This window comes from Leptopilina boulardi, unplaced genomic scaffold (assembly GCF_019393585.1).
Source record: "Leptopilina boulardi isolate dan_hultmark-lab unplaced genomic scaffold, ZJU_Lbou_2.1 LbouV2_214, whole genome shotgun sequence".
Taxonomy (NCBI): Eukaryota; Metazoa; Arthropoda; class Insecta; order Hymenoptera; family Figitidae; genus Leptopilina; species Leptopilina boulardi.
In genome coordinates, this window is record NW_026137768.1 from 2,365,720 (window position 1) to 2,382,043 (window position 16,324).

The 16,324-nt window shown below is 32.8% G+C and overlaps 1 protein-coding gene across 5 annotated transcripts in view; it reads right to left on the bottom strand.

Annotated features, from left to right (window-relative positions):
* The window catches only part of LOC127279045 (lachesin-like), a 276,980-nt gene that overhangs the window by 240,946 nt on the left and 19,710 nt on the right, over nt 1-16,324 (bottom strand). For 4 of the 5 annotated variants that reach the window (XM_051301148.1, XM_051301146.1, XM_051301150.1 and 1 more), the window contains exon 3: nt 10,988-11,458. The exons of the other annotated variant lie outside the window; for it this stretch is intronic. The gene's annotated coding sequence lies outside the window, so the exon portion shown is untranslated. The remainder of the gene's footprint in view (nt 1-10,987; nt 11,459-16,324) is intronic. 5 annotated transcript variants of the gene reach the window in all.

Consider the following 16,324-nt stretch of genomic DNA (forward strand, 5'->3'; position numbering starts at 1 on the left):
CTTGTAAACTAATACCATATCATGCTATATTCGTGAATAAGTGAATATACATATTAATTTCTTCCCAAAAATGATGCATAAATGTTGGTTCATGATATATTCTAACGTTTTTTGGGTCGCTGATTACGAATTCGAAGTCAGATTTTCAAAATTCAAAATGACGAATCCAATATGGCAGACGAATTGAAAAAAATTTATTGAATTCAATTGAAACTTGTTACACGGGGGTTTTCGGGATTGCTAATTACGAATCCAAAGTTATATTTTCAAAAATTTTCAAAATTCAAAATGGCGGATCCAATATGGCGGTTGAATTTTTTAAGAATTTATTGAATTCGCTTAAAACTTGAGGTCGGGTTTTTGAGGTCGCTGATTACGAATCTGAAGTCCGATTTTCAAAATTCAAAATGGTGGATCAAAAATAACAGATGAATTTTTTGAAAATTTGTTATTTTTTAGAATTTTTAAATTTACTATCAACCAGCTGATTTTTACAGGATCGTTTAATAAAATTATTTGAATTTGCAATGGAAACCTTGTTGGACAATTTAATGATAATAATAATTTAATAATAATTCATAAAAAAATTTTATTTAGATAATATTTAAGAGAGAAAAAAATAATTAAAGGAAAAAAGCCACTTTTTTCCCTTTGACCACTTTACGTGATATCCCTCAAATTTATGAAAATAAATTCAAATTTTCCTTTCAACTAAAAGGGAATAATTAAATAAATAAGTCTGTGATTTATATTGCATAGAAACCAGCCTGATGCCTATATAATGAGTCAGTACCTTCAGACATATATACACCTATTGTATTATGTGATTAAAATATTTTACTCTAAAATAAATTTTTTCTCCATATAAGCATAAGTTTTATATATTCTGTAAAAATCAACTGGTTAGTTGTAAAGTTAAAAATTCTATAATTTTGACTTGTTCGACGTGTCGGATGCACCAAACAACCCAACATTTTTACCTGACAGAACGTTGTTCCCATTATATATGAAAATAGCTTCCTATTAAAATAAAAAATAACATGTACATAGGTCATAAATTTTTTTATTATATGAAATTCATGTATTTGTTAATGCTCACCTTTATTTAAAAATACGGTTATAAAATAATTAAACTTTTAGTTAATCAATAAAAAACGTTTAAATAAAGAGAACAAACAATTGTAAAATTTACTCTAATTTTAATAAATATTTTTTTTATAATAAAAATACTTAACAAGGAGCAGATCCAGGGGGGCCACAGGTGCATGGTCTTCCCCCCTGAGAACCTCATTTTTATATTTGTAAAAGAGAGAAAGCACTATGTGGATTCAATTTTTTTAATTTTATGAAAATTATAGCTCAAGAGGAAAGAAAAAACTCATTACAAAATAAAAAAGTTAAATTTGATTATCCTCGTCTCCAATTTACATCTAAATTCCTTCAAAATATTAAAATAAATTATAAAGTCGCGTGAAGAATATTAAATTTTTAATTACTTAATTAATAAATATTAATTTATAATTTATCAAGTAATTAATTTTTTCTTTGTATTTTAAAGTTGGCTCATTTTTTGAATTCCGTACACTGTTCGAACCTCTATTAATATTGGTTTAGCAAAAAAATCATAACCCCGCCCCCTTTAGCGTCCACGCGAATTGATTTGAAGGTCAGAAATTTGGTATTGAATTATTATTGAATTGGAATTGATTATCATTTTTTAAAAATTATTCAGCCATTTTGGATCCGCAATTTAAAATTTTAAAAAACTGATATCGGATTCGTAATCAGCGACCCCGTAAACCCCAAAATAACAAGTTTCATAAAAAATAACAACTTTTGTAAAAATTAGTCAGTCATTTAGATCCGCCATTTTGAATTTTTTAACAAAAAATCAATAGTTTTTAAAAAAGTGGGATTTCACTTTAAGTTTTACATTTATTGGAATATATCCTATGTCTGTGCAATATTTTTTTTTTTGTAAATTAAATGCATAGGAATAATTTTACACAAAATTATGGTTCCATTGAAATTTAAGAAAAAATTTTACTAAAAAAATTTTATTAAAAAATACATTTCATGAAAAAATTATTAAAAACTCCAGTAATTAATCCAGTAGTTATTCCAATAATTATACCACTAATTATTTCCAGTAATTATTTTTTATAAGGTCTTTTATCGATTTTTCTGTGGTCCTGCTTTATTATTGTTATTATTTTCTTATTATCCATTGTTAACCAAGCCTCAACCAATATTGACCTAGCCTTAACCATGCTTTATCAAGACTGAACCCATAGTCACTATTCATCTGGGAAACTGCTTATGTATATCTTATTTCAATTAAGCGAAGCGTGTATGTATGTATGTATGTATGTATGTAAAGGTTATATATACATATATAAAATTTTAAAGACATATTGCTTTGTAAATCTTAGTCTTTATATTTTTATTATATAGAAATTTTGAGCTTAATAAATATCTGTCTTAATCCTATTTTAATTTAATTGACTGTATTGTAAAATTTTGTAATTATTAAATTGTACATTTTTTGAAATTTTTAAAAATATTCTTGACATTATTACCATAAAGAAAAGTACCAAAGTGCACTTTTTTCTCTTCTCTATTTTTAACCCTTAACCATGGGTCTAGTAGACCCGGCATTTTTTCGAGATCAAATTAATTGAATGTGTAGCTTTTGAATATTTTTTATATTTTAATATAGTAGTTTGACATATTCTTAGTAATTTTTTAAGTTTTTTGATACAACTAATTCGATACAAAAGAATAAATTAGCTTCAAACATTAATAATTATAAATTTTAACCAAAAAAGTCACATTTAATTCTGCAAAATAAATTCCCAAGTCCTGCTGTTGTGGTAATTTTTTCCTTAAAGAATAATACATCAAGAGTATAACCTTAAATTTTTAAGTCATAGTATTAAAATTTAAATAACATATGAATTGTTAAGTAAAAACGCGCAATTTTTCGTTTTTATTTTTCATAATTTTTTTTAACTAACTTAAAATAAATTAATCCCTGTAAAACAATAATTACATTTTAAAAACATAATAAGCCGCCTCAGATTAAATTTTTGTGCAAAAATTTTCAATACCGACTGTCCAATACACATTTGAATACATCGGGTCCAGCAGACCCGTTGTGCCATTTACGTTCGAACGCGGATTTGTGCTAGTTAAGAGTTAAATATTCTCAATTCTTAATGATAAGAATAGTATATTATGCACCAAGGGTGGGAACACCGAGTTTATTAACGACATTTCTCATTTAGAACAGACAATAAAAAATTTTTGGTTTATGAAGATAAATTGATAAGCTACAAGAAGAAAAATTATCATTCAAATATGTGACTACGTTTAATTATAACCCTCCACAGCACCGAAACTTTCCTGAAAATTTAGTAAATATTTACTTGCAATATTTGGAATATTTAATTGCAACGTTTATTAAAAGTTATGTAAAGATTTAAATGTCCCACTTGAATAAATGTTAAGGAAAGTTTCACACTAAACATTTATTTAATCGGGACATTTAAATCTTTACACAATTTTCATTAAACTTTGCAATTAAATATTCCAAATATTACAAGTAAATATTTACTACATTTTTAGGATAGTTTCGGTGCTGTGGGGGAAGTGTAACTGAGAAATATTAATTTTGGTAATTAAAATATTAATAGATAAGCCTCGTAGTTGTAATTTGCTGATACTAGTTTTTGGTTGTTTGTTAATTTGAATAGGAAGTGAAACTTTGAAAGATCAAGAACTCATTGGTCACTCGGACCAGGGGCATCTATATTCATTAAGTTGATTTGCTTGAACTTGTGAGTTACCGACAAAGTGTTCTCAAAGGAGCACTATTGACGGAATTCGAGGGAGAAACTTTGGCAGATGTGTGAGTGGTACATTAATTCAACATCCTTGTGCCACATATAAAACTATCAAAATAAAAAAACGTAGGAATTGCGGCTATCTATTAGATTTACAATAATACCCTTCTGAAAATATTTCTTGTGCAGAATAACAAAAATAAGGGTAAGACTCCTTTAAAAAATAAGCGATTTGCAAGTGGTCTCCGGATTAATAATAAATTTGGTGAAATTGTAATATTGGGTGAAAGAAATTAACATATTATAATAATTTCAAAAATTGTAGAAGTTACGTCATTTTGAATTTTTTGCTATTTATTTTTTGCCTAAAGTATGCTATAGAAATATCAAAAATTATTTCTATATAAAAGTTTACATCTTTTTAGATAGATAGATAGATAGATAGATAGATAGATAGATAGATAGAATAACGTGCCAGACACATTCTTTATCTAGGTAAATTCCCTATTTCAGTATTTTTATTTGTTTTAATTTGTGAGATATTTTCATTTCACTAATAAAAGAATTTAAAAATTATATATTTAAAAACATTGATTAATTTTTTTTCACAAATCATGAATATAATTTAAAATTTTTTTAAATTCTTTTTAATAATACTCATATCCTCTAGTTTTGTTTTCCTTTTCTCTTATGACTAAGATTTTTCATTTAATTCTACTTTATGAAATACAATTTCATTTCGCCTAAAAAAATTTCAAGCTGAAATATTTCTGGCATTTTAAAACTATTTTTAAGAGCTTAACTTTTTTATCAACTACTTTATACATTTTATCATCGATAGAGCTCTCACACTTTTGACGAAACGTCTGCATTGCTTATTTGCTTCAATAGTCATCTTAGAAGCACACTTTTGGTGTCGACAGGAAGAATTTCAACTAACTTTAAATACACGTATAAACTTGGATGATATGGTCTTTTTTGTACAACGACTTATCTTCACATACATCAACACAAAATTGTCCTACATATAGGTACAAATGTAGTAAAGATGTAAGGGAATCAATATATGGTGCGAAAAAAATATAAAAATACTCCTTTCAATTCAACAGAATAACATTTTTACAAATTGTGATATATTATATTAGTACAGTAAAATTTCTCAAATTTAATCATAAGTTTTTAAAATTATAATAAAATTGTCTATTCTTATCTAGTATTTAGTTCATAAGCTAAAAGTCATGCAAAAATTTTCCTATGTTCTCAAAATAATGTTTTTATGAAATTGATCAATTAATTCGAACAACAATATTTTTTAACTCAAAATTATATAAAAAAAATACAGCCTTCCAAAGAAACATTTGCAAAGTATTTATCTTACTATCTTACTAAAAACCTAATAGGTATGCAATCAAAATATTGATCCATCCCATTGGATCCGCAACTTTGAATTTTGAAAAAATAACATCAAATTTGTAATTAGCAACTCCAAAAAACATTCGTGTGACGCACTTAAAAGCATGTTCCCTGTTCTAAGCTGTATCTATATTGCACATATCAGATAAATATTTTTTAATAAAAGAAATATACAAACTTGACTGAATTATTCAGAATCAGAAAAATGTCTGAATCGCAGGATACTCCTTTTGGAATTGAGAAGCTCATTAATGAAAATAACCAATTTTGTCGATGTAAGGTGGAATTAATGCTCACATCGGAAGACTTACAGGATGTCATCATTGAAGATCCTCCATCCAATTCAGAAACATCCGTTATAAAGATAACATGGAATAAAAAGGATGCCAAGGCAAAAGCAAAAATTGGACTACTTGTAGACAATGATCAGCTCACCCACGTAAAGAATAGTCAGCAATAGGTAAAAATTTAGATGACGATATATTTATTTCCGCGCTTTTCAATAGTTTACTGTCTTCATATTCTTAATTACCGTTTTCACCTTAGAATCTCATCCGGAAGTTCTTACGGTTTCATTTGTTAAAGGAAAGTTATTAGAGGAATATAGAAAAAGAAAGTCAAAAGATGTTGAAAATTCCTCGGGTGAAAATACTTTAAAAGTATCCTTCGAAAAAGATAATAAATGTAAAAGTAATTGCTTTTCTGCAAAAAGTTTGGGCATTTTTAGAAGGATTTTAGAGCTTATAAATCATGTTTAAAAAAACGACAAGATTCAGACAGTGCGAGTTTAAAAATCATTACGGAATAAAAGCACAATGATAATTGTCAACACGTGTGGCGAAACCATGGCCAGTGTCCAGAGAGGAGAAAAAACGGATGGAGAGTGTAAATAGGCCCTTTCTAAAAAGAAAAAATAAGAAAACGGAGAAAGGGAAAAATTCTCCAAAAAACCGAGGAATACAAAAGCCATCAGAGTGTCGGCGAAGGACGGAGAGTCCTATGCCGACATTCTGAGGCAAATGAAGACGTCGGTCAATCCCGCCGATACGAACACGGAGGTCTTGTCCATCCAGAGGACAAGGAAGCAAGAGCTGCTGCTTGTACTCCGTAGAGACCAGGGAGTCTCGACGTTAACCGGTGCGTTGACCGACGTCCTGAAGGAGAAGGCAAACGTCGTCCCGATAGTCTCGAGAAGGACACTCGAAATTAGAGACCTAGACGAGACTACGGGAGTCGACGACGTCATCAAAGCTATACAGCTGGCCTTGAAAAAGGATGACTTGGAGGTGCCCTGTAGACTCCTCACTTTGAACCGCGGAGCTAAGGTAGCAATAGTCCAGCTCCCTGAAGCAGACGCAGATTCTCTGTTGAAGGCGGAAAAAGTGAGGATCGGCTGGATAAATTGCCGTATCAGACAAAAACTGGAGGTAGAGAGATACCACCGATGTTTTGGGTACGACCATCTAGCCCGGACATGCAAAAACCCCGATAGGAGCAAAGCCTGCTGGAGGTGTTGTTCAGCAGACCACTCGCACAGAGGATGCGAGGCAGTTCCAGTCTGTGCATCCTGCTTAGATAGCGGGATGAAAGAGACGAACCACCTCCCAGGAAGCGGGGCATGTCCGATCTACAGGGCAGCCCGGGAGAGGTTGAAGGCAAAGAGCAAAGATTTCTCCAGGTCAACCTCGGTAGAAGAAGTGTCGCACAGGATCTCCTGATGCAGACTGCCAGGGAGAGAAGAGCTAATATACTGCGCATTAGTGAGCAGTATAAGAAGTGAGGACTCTCAAACTGGTTCTAGGATGCATCAGAGAGAGCAGGCATAATAACATGCAACCCGAACAACACTGTCAGCGGTTATCGAGAGACACGCAGCGGTTTCGTTAGGATAGAGGTGGCGGGTGTACGTATTTACAGCTGCTACTTCTCTCCAAACCATCCCATTGCAAAGTTCGAAGCCCAGATCCGCTCTCTTGAAGATAGTCTTAAGACTTTCGACGTGGATCTCATCATTGCGGGGGACTTTAATAGTAAGTTTCCGGAATGGGGAGAGACTCGCCTCGACAGGAGAGGGATCTTGTTGTCCGCAAACGGTCTGGTGGTGCTAAATAGGAGGAAGGAGTTCACCTTCAGGCGGGGTAAGTCAGGATCTATTCTTGATGTAACCATCGCCTCTCCCCGCCTGGCTCGCAGGATTAAAGAATGAAAGGTGCTGGATGAAGAGCCCATGAGCGATCACCAGTATATAGAATTTTCAGTCTCGGAGGAAATTCCTAGAGGGCATAAAAGACTGCAAAGAAGCAGTAAATGTCCCTCATGGAACCTCAAGAGACTGCACAGGGAGAAACTGGTAGAGTCTACTACTACTAATTTATTTATTTATTTATTTAACATATGTTCCTAGGACTAATGAGTCCTCTAAGGAACAGAATACATTGTTTTCTACTAAAGTTATACCAATAAACTCTATATAAAAAAATTAACAATTTATAATTATATAATACTGAAATTTACTACTTTATAGTGTTTGTTTTATTTATTCTAGTCTTATATTAATGAAAAGAAAAAAAGGAAAATGATGATATAATATTATTGTTTGAAATACAATCAAAATTATTTTAAAGATAACAAAAAAAAAGAAAAAAATATAATTTGTTGTGCATGATATTCAGATTTCATCGATGAATACTATTTTATATTATATAATATTGCATTATAGAAAATACTAATAATCACTTGCAATTACCAATATGTTATATCAAAAATTCTACTACCTTTTTGAGATAGAAATTCAAAAAAACGCTTTTTAAAAAGTAACTTTTCTGATGCCTCTCTAATCTCTATTGTTAACTTGTTCCACAATCTAACTCCTCTAACAATAAATGATCTCTGCATTTTACAAGTTCTATGAACAGGTATTTTTAATATACATTTTCTTTGTCGCAATCTTGTATGAGCAGAATCATTCGTATTCATAAATTCAAAAAACTCATACAGGTACAAAAGAGATTTGGATTTGAATATGGAATGTAACATGTTTCCTATAAAAACTGTCTTCTCATAGCAACATTTAATAGACCAGCCTTAATTCTAAATGGCGTAATATGTTCGTATTTAGGCACATTGTAAATGAAACGAATACATGCATTCAGTGCTCTCTCCAGTTTGTTGTTTAATTCCTCAGTTATGTCATCATAAACGGTGCAGCAATAATCAAAGTTAGGAAGTACAAGGGACTTGATTAATAGTAATCGTGTTGATACCGGTAAAGATTCTTTATTTCTATTTAACTGTTGCAGCACCGTATATGTTCTACGTGTAATTTCCAAAACATGATTCCTCCACGTTAACCTTCTATCCATAGTTAAACCCAGTTCCTTTACAGTTTCAGTATGTTTAGTCTCTGGAAGAGTCGAGACTTGTTCACGAGCTCAGCTGGATGACGAAGCCAGTTTCTCTAAAGGGAACAGTGCGTGAGGCAGATAATAGTGGATGCCTGCAACCACGCTATGCCTCGCCGGCAGACAAGAAGAAGGGAGACTCCGAGCTGCGAGAAAAATGGCATAAAGCCAGGCTGATCTTCAAAAGGGCAGTAAGTAGTAGCCAACGCCGTTGCTGGCAGGACCTAATCGGAGAATCAAAAAGGGACCCATGGGGATTGGCCTTTAAGATTGTCACCAAGAAATTGGTGCCAAGGCAAAGAGGAACTCTTCACGCTTGAAGAGTTGAAAAAAGTATCTAGACGTTCAATGTCTGGGCCAAAAGTCATCTGTCATTTATTTTTTTCTAAAGACACAAATATTTTCATTGACATTTCTTTAGAATCCCCCAAAATAATCTCTTGTTCTGCTTTAGACGGTAATGTGACATTTAAACGAAGTTTCAGAGTAAAAAGTGTCGACTCTTCCTATTTAATTCCCGAAATATTTATTTCTATAGGTTTTGTGCTCAATTTGATCTTTTTACGCTAATCTTCTGTTGTGAAATTAGACTGCGAGGCGAAATCTAAAAACGCGCGACAATCGTGAGAAATATCATCTCCATCTAATTATTATTTTTGTTGTTAACAGTACCCGTATCCTTTTTGACATTGTGTTATTAGCCGTGACGGACGAAACAGACACTGATAAATTTGGTATTATATTCGACGAATCTTCTGTCTCTGTCGTTTCCGAAAGAACAGTATTATGACCGAGCATTTTTTGCAACGAGACTGAATACAACAATCACGTGTATTGTTTTTTTAAACAATTTAAATGTTTAAATTTAAATTTAAAACAAACATAAATGCAATTTAAGCGGTTCGTGTATTAACGATTTTACTGTAAATTGCAAAAATGAGCTGTACGAATTTATAAAACGAGAAATTTTACAGTGATAACATTATTTAGAATCCGTAGTCAACAACCCAAGCAGCACGGTATATTCCCTGAATATCCCTTGCATACCACAGTGGAATATTCTCATGATCTTCTAGAAAAATCAAAATGTCCGCATCATGGCAATATTTCACGGTGACATTCAGGGAATATTCCAGTGTCATTGAGGGAATATTCAGGTGATATTAAGGGAATATTCCAGTGATATTGAGAGAATATTTCACGGTTATGTTGATTTTTTTAAAACAACACTTAAAAAAAATTAAACATAAGCGTGAAATATTCCCTCAATATCACTGGAATATTCCTTTAATATCACTGGAATATTCTTGTTGAAACCTAAGTATTATAACAAATATATATTTTTTTTTTTAGTAAAACTTTTTGAGTCCATCAACTTTGGTTGTCGTTTGATATCTGAAACAAGTTCGTATGCGTTTCTTCCTAATCCACACTATTCATATAAATTAATTGAAAGCAGATAGGTAGATTCTTAATTGTCGTCGGGTAAAAACCATATACATGAATATTTAAATTCATAACATTTAAATGCAGTGATTTCAAATTGAACAATATTCAACAATGACTCTCCAACTATCCCTTTAACCTGCTCATAACTTTTTTCACAATATTTCACCATTTAAATGACTTTTACTGTTTTTATCCAATATCCACCGAGCTGAACAAACATTGGATATATTGAATCCGCCAGTGTTCTTATAAATACCTAGACAAATTTGAGTTGATATACTATTAGGAGCTAACGTAAGATATTCTTGGTGGATTGTGAAAACCAAGATCTGACTGAACTCCGTCAAGGTTCAGTCAGGAAGATTTTCTAGTTTTAATAGAATATTATTATGAGGTGGTGAAGTTTAGTATAATCTTATATTGGCAAACATCTGCGAAAAAATATTTCTTTTTGGTTCCATGTTACTTCGGATATTTTTTATTTTAAAGGCACAAACGTCGCTCTTTTAGGTTACCTGATGGCCGGGTGAAAAAGCCATTTATTAATTTTTACCCTAGGGCAAAAGTGGACGCCATTTTCAAACGGGACAATAAATGATTGGCTTTACACTCGGACGTCAGGTATAATCTAAAAGCGCCATGTTTGTACACATTACCTATTATCAACATTAATTAATTTTTCTCAAATTGTTTTTTAAGCCTTAATTGAAACTTGCTGCTGAACATTACTGTGCACATAAATACTAAAAAATAGATTTTTTCATGTCGAACTAGAACACTATCTTAAAAATAAGCATAGAATACCTAGAAAGCCTTCAAAGTTTAGAAACTAAAAAACTAACTCTTTGAATATAAAATGATACATTTTTTAATACTTACGTGCAAGTGCAATAAAACTGCATCTATATGCTTGCACTTTTAATATTACGTGCAGTTAATTTCTTTTATATTTCCATTAAGATTTATTTCTTCTTTGATTTCATAAATGGAATTCTTCAGATATGTTGTTTGGAAACAGAATAAAATAATCTTATAAGAAATAATATTTGTCATTCACTTCTTCTTACAAAATAGTACATGCCCGACATGTAAAACATTTTCCCGTTCTATAAAATTTGTTGCTGACGATGTGCATTCGGCAAATTTGTAAGCTTCTGCTATTCCAAGCAATTTTCTTTTCTTATTTAATAAAAATAGTTGAAACTTGTTTCCATAGCGCACAGTTTAGAACCGTTCTAACATCGGTGTGTCAGCCATCATTCTTTTCCCCCACTTTCATTACGTCAAGATTTCAGATCACAATGGAGATGCCCTTTTTAACTTGATCACCTTTCACCAGAAAGTTTAACCCTGTGTACATGAATAATAAAAATAACAGCAATGTTTTCATAAGATGTAACCAATTATCTATTCAACAAAAAAAATTTGAATTTAATATCTACAATAATTTTAAAGAAATAAAATTTCATAAGAACTTTTTCTTATTTTGAAACCATAATTTTTTCATATATCAAATTTTTATATGGTATGACATGGAATGTGTATTATTATTAAATTTATTGTAAAACACGTGTAAGTTACCCAGTGGGCAAAAAACCATGTTCGTTCTAAAAACGTTTTAAGAATGTTTTTAGAACGTTTTATGCCTGACAAATAATGTTCTGGAACATTATTTGAACATCTATGTCCTTAAAATGTTTTAGAACATTATTTGGGGGACATGAATCGTTTTAAAAACGTTTTTAGAACGAACATGGTTTTTTGCCCACTGGGTAGATGCATATATTTGCGTCGATTTTACGTAGGTTTAAATTAAGAGTTTCTCATATAGCATGGTAAATTGATTGAACAATTTTAAAAATTAACATAACGGTTTGTGTAAATAATACTTCCCGCCTCATTTACAGGATTACAAAATAGTATTATTTCTATCCACTCGCGTCGTTACAACTTAGTGAACAAAAAAGAGAGCCTTTCTTTCACTGGTCTTTTGCCATCTTGGTCATTCGTTTTTTGTTCTTCGCGTTGTCGCACAACGGGAGAAAATAAACATCATAGTTCGTCGATTAATAGCAGATTGTCCAGTTCTTACGTGTTTCCTCACAAGGGCGGGGATTGACGCGCGCTAGATAAAGACTCTATACACTAACCTAACCACCAACTGCAGAAAAAAACAAAAATCTTCCTCATACTCTGTAAGTGGAAACTTTAGATTGCAGAGTGTAAGGAAGATTTCTGTTTTTCTCTACAGCTGGTGATTAGGTTAGTGTATAGACTCTTTAGCTAGCGCGCGTCGAACCCGGGTTCAATCCCCAGTCCCTCAAAATTTATTTTAAAATATTTGCTAGAAATCGAAAATTAAGCAAGGCAACAATTACATAAATAAAAAAATAAATAAAATTTTTTTTAATTTATATTTTTCGACATCTTTTGTAGGATTCTACGTACGAAACTATATGAATTCCTATAAGAGGCCTATAGGAAGATATAATGAATCCTATAGGAAAACTCATATAATTTCCCCTTGTGGGAACGTACATAGGTTTCTATAAAGAATCCTATAAGAATTTACAGGAAATCCTTGAAGGATTCCTTGTAGGGATGTTGTAGAGATTTTCCAATAGGGATGTGATGAGATTTCTACTTCCTCTCCACATTTCCTAAGTTTTAGAACTTCAGCAACACCCATTTTATGTCGACGATAGCGTAAGTGTCTGTGACCGGTTAAAAGGCTTGTTACGGTTTTCGCCTCTTTCTTATTGAGGTTGCGGAATTCCGTAGCTCTTTTTAGATCTATATTATTTGCAATGAGTGCCTTGGCTTGTTTACAGCCTGCAGCTGTTTTTGATGCTCTGTTTTTCGCCACTGCTTAAATTCCAGGACCAGACATTTGTCAGAGAAACCAACCATCGGCTTAGGTCCGATACATTGTTTCCAAGCTCCTATTTTGACCAGTTCATCCGCTATGTTGTTACCTTTAATTCTATTGTGTTCTGGGACCCAGAAGAGGGTAACGTGGTTATTTTCATCTAGTCTGTTGAGTGCTATGGCATCCTTCAACTAACTGTGATAATAATTTTTAGCATGCATAAGTGAAGTCTTAATAATTATAACTTATTAAATTTTCAAATTTTTTTGCAAAATCATTTTTAAACAAATGTTGTTCTACAAGAACATAAACGTGTTCATGTAAAAGTACTTGTACATGAAACCTGTACAAAAAATATGTACAAGAACATGTACATTAACTTGTACAAGTATAATTTCTTGTCCAGGATCTTTTACAAGTTCTGATACAAGAACATGTCTCAATTCCGGATGCTGAACTTGTTCAAGAACATTACTTGAACATGTACAAGAAAATGTACAAGTTCATTAATGAATATGTACAAGAACATGTATATTTTCTTGTACAAGTTTTTTCAGCCGAGTTCTGTCTGCAATATTCTAAGGTCTCAGTAGTACCATAGAATATGTCCATTATTTCGGATTGTAGGACAGAAGTGGTGGACCTCAGACAATACGAGTACCACACCTCTTCTGATTCTTGATAAACTCCTACACCAGCACCGCTCTTTTCGTTTGAACCATCTGTATATCAGAGAGAAGCATTAGTCCATTTTGCCTAAATCTTTAGGAAGACGCCACCTTCCTATTTCTCTGCGGCATCTATTCCTACGTAATCTCTGGACAGCTTTCGCCACATCTGATTTAATAAATAGAGGTAAGGGTTTCAAGTCATGGCCTTCTTTATGACCTCCGAAAAAGTGTGATAAAACGCCCCCTCTATATCCATGAAGACGCCTACTGCATAAGCTTTGGTCTGCAGCTGTCATCTATCAGGTGAACTAGTGTAGTCTATCCACTAGTCTGTCTACCATTTTCAGGATGAAAGATGTCAGGATGATTGGAGGTATATCCGTTCTTTCTTCTTTTGGATATAAAGACAACCTAGACAACCTTCTCCATACTTTTGGAACATAACCGAGAGTCAGACTAGACCTGGTAAGCCGCACTAACTGTTTTACCGTATCGTCTACAGCTCATTGTAAGAGAATAGGGCAACCATTTCCATAGAAACCGTTACCATGGCAACCGTTTCCATAGCAACCATTACCAGAGCAACCATAGCTATTCCCAAATAATGTAATTATATTATTTTAAATTATTTATTATATACAAATAACTTTTAATCTGAATTTGAAAAGCCACAAAACCCTAGATGTAGGCGCTTTGCGCCTGCTTCTTTTCCTGATTTTTTACCTTATGTACAATGCTTCTAGAGCAGAAAGTGATGTCAATCACCTATTCCCTGATTGCATTAGTGAACGTCGAAATTTAACCTGTATTGAATATATCTAGCCCTATTCCTACTAGATATTCTATTAAATCTTGTCCCCTTTGGTTGGTCTTGGTGCTTCCCCATACAGTATATTGAGAGTTATCATTGCAGCCCGTCTGAAAAGGTAGATGTTTTTGCTCACAAAAGTTTACTAACCTGCAAAACTCTATTGACGTGTTCTCTTTAGAATCGTACAGAAAATAAGCCAATACCATAACCATTCGTCCAATCCTCTCCAGGTCTATTATTACCACCATTAGGGCTCCTGAACATAGAGCCACAAGTACTTTGTTCCGTAATATGAACATTTTTTTGTATATATATATATTATTTCTTCTACAAGTTTTAAGTTCTTCTAACAGAACTTATAGCTTCGACGTTGATTGGTTTAAAATAACCACATAAGTAACAGTTGGTATGGAAGTTGGATCTCAAACGTTAAATTGTTGGATTAAGGATGTATTTTTTGCATGCAGTGTTGATCAGAGATTTAAAGCACACAGTATAAGCCTTGCTTTAACTGCAAAAGCTTTTTAAAAAATCTCTAAAAAGAATGAACAAGATTTAAAGAATCAGAAGGAGAGAGGCCCCCTTTTTTGTTCTCTAATTTGTGACGACGCTAGTGGATATAAATAATATTACTTTGTGATCCCTTCGAACAAGGCGTTCGTATAATTACGATTGAACTTCACTTAAGTAAGTTCGTTTAATCGTACATATATTACATGACAGTATTTCCAAAATATTACCTCGAAAATTATATCACATGGAAATATTATTAAAAAGTTGCAATGCAATATTTTATTAAATTTCAATTATAAGATCCAATAGAAACAATAAAGTAGTAAAACATAGCGAAAAAACAAATACTATTTCTTACTTCATGTATTTATTATAAATAATCTAAACAGTGAAAAGTGAAAAGAAACAATCCATTTTAAATTATTTTGAAAAGTAGAAAGATACAATTGCTACACTTTTGTAAAAATTAAATTTTTGGTATAATTGAATTCTGCTGATGTAATTATTTGCATATTGCAAAAAAAGGTTGTCTAAAAAATAAGAAAAATTGTTAAAATTAGAACAAAAGTTATATAAATTTGTTCAGAGTAGATGGTTGTGAATCTGCCAATCAATTTGGATTTAGGAACCTCGAAAACCACTGAGCCTGTGGTGCCAGGTTGCAGACCAAATCTGATCTGCATTTTGAAAAGCACACAGTTGAACCGTATGGAACAGAAAGAGGGAAGACAGCGCCACGGTAAACGCGCAATCCTAGACGCGAGGAGAAAGAGTATAGAGGGTGGGAGTCCAGAAGAGACTCGAACACAAACAGGTAACAGGACCAAAGTAGAGGTGCTCCCAATGCCGGTGCGAAAAATTGAGGCGAAAGCAACGAAGCTAGACGACCCCAATAAAAGGGAATAAGGATATTCGCCACTTTGATTGCCTTACCCAGGAGGAGGAGGTCAAGCAGACGCTGGAAAAAGAACTCGATAAGGCTGGATGCAGGTGGGTGATGGTCCTCGGACCTAATTGCGATCAAGCTCGCAGTTGTAGTCACCGATCCGGAAGATGCGGACAGGCTGGAGACTTTACAGCGCATAAAAGTGGGATTAATGAGCTGCTAAATAAAAAGGAGAGTGATGATTGTGCGGTGTCACCGATGCATTAGGTACAGCCACATTGCAGTTAAATGTGAGGCAGAGGTCAGATCGGCTGTGAGTTTATGTGCAGAGAAGTCAATTACAGAGTCACAAACTGCACGAAGAGCTCCAGTTACTTCCTATGTAGAGATAAGTTCGACGGAAAGGTAAACACTGAGCACGTCGCAGGAAAATAAGTTTACGTAGTTTTCCGAACAGCTCATGAGG